This window comes from Rousettus aegyptiacus, unplaced genomic scaffold (assembly GCF_014176215.1).
Source record: "Rousettus aegyptiacus isolate mRouAeg1 unplaced genomic scaffold, mRouAeg1.p scaffold_m13_p_14, whole genome shotgun sequence".
Classification (NCBI taxonomy): domain Eukaryota; kingdom Metazoa; phylum Chordata; class Mammalia; order Chiroptera; family Pteropodidae; genus Rousettus; species Rousettus aegyptiacus.
The window spans coordinates 20,272,409-20,273,710 of NW_023416289.1; the positions used below are offsets into that span (position 1 = coordinate 20,272,409).

The 1,302-nt window shown below is 34.6% G+C and overlaps 1 pseudogene; it reads left to right on the forward strand.

Annotated features, from left to right (window-relative positions):
• The first annotated feature begins 298 nt into the window (after positions 1-298).
• LOC118611707 lies at positions 299-418 on the forward strand (annotated as a pseudogene).
• The last annotated feature ends 884 nt before the right edge of the window (positions 419-1,302 follow it).

The following is a 1,302-nucleotide window of genomic DNA, read 5'->3' on the forward strand; positions in this document are numbered from 1 at the left end:
AGTACTGATACCATAGCAAAGTAGTTATATATATTAAATAACTTTAATTAGATACAAACCCATAAGTTGATTATGCCTGGAAAAGTTCCTAAATTTTGTTTGCTATGACATAGATAGAATCTTACACTTTAAACACAGGTTTATATTTGATAGTTTCATTGAAGCTTAAGTCAGGAATGTAGGAAATATAATATAATCCATATCCTTATTCCTTAGTCTCTCATCTTCGGTACTTGAGTTTAAATTTTATAATTTAGTCTATGGCTATGCCAACCTGAACAAGCCCGATCCCGTCTGATCTTGGAAGCTATGTCAACCTGAACAAGCCCAATCCCATCTGATCTTGGAAGCTAAGCAGGGTTGGGCCTGGTTAGTACTTGGATGGGAGACCACCTAGGAAGACCAGGTGCTGTAGGCATAAAAAATAAAAAATAAGGGATTGTAAAATGACAAGGTCCTTGCAATCCGTGAGGTCAACCAAGGGTTCCCTCACCTAAAAAAAAAAAAATCTTATAGTTGAGCTTCAGGTATTGAATGATGACCACCCTTTTCCTTACTGTCAACTTTTACTTTATAATAACTTTTTAATCTATTCCTTACTTTAAGACCTTTATACCCAGAGTACCCTTTGTAGGCAGAATTGGCAGGTTTAGACAATAAAAATACAGTGTAAGCATGTTTTATGCAATATCTGAGAGCTGCTTATATTAAAAATCTATCCGTTATCTACGCCTCCAATTTAACTGGGCATACTGTATTTTACCTGTGGTATTATGACAGCCCAAGGAATTATATCTCCTCCTATCTCTTTACTGTGTTCTAAGCAGATCGGGTCTTTTGGGACCAAGATCCCAATTGCAGCAGCCCCATTTCTCAGAAGCCACATCAGTGACTTAAAAATCTGTCGATTTTCTGCCAAAAGCCATTTGAACAGACTTAAGTAGAGAAGGATTTCAACTACACAATAAATTAGGATATCAGTTTTTTAAACTCTTGTGTGACACAAATGTGAATTGAGAAAATACCCCCAAACTGAATCAGAATAATAGGAATAAAAGCGACATTTTAATTTCTGAGGCTCCGGCCAGGCATTTAGAGAGCGTTCAAAGGAGAACAGAACATATTTAGTTTCTTATTTAAATTAACTTCATTCACATCTTTGTTTCAAATTTAATCTGGGTTTGTGCTAAGCCTTTAAATATAGAAATTATTCTCTTCCTTTGATTTAATGTTATAAAGTGCTTTTCTTAGTATCTATAATACTACAAATTATATACTTATTTGTAGCTTTATCTAGAACTT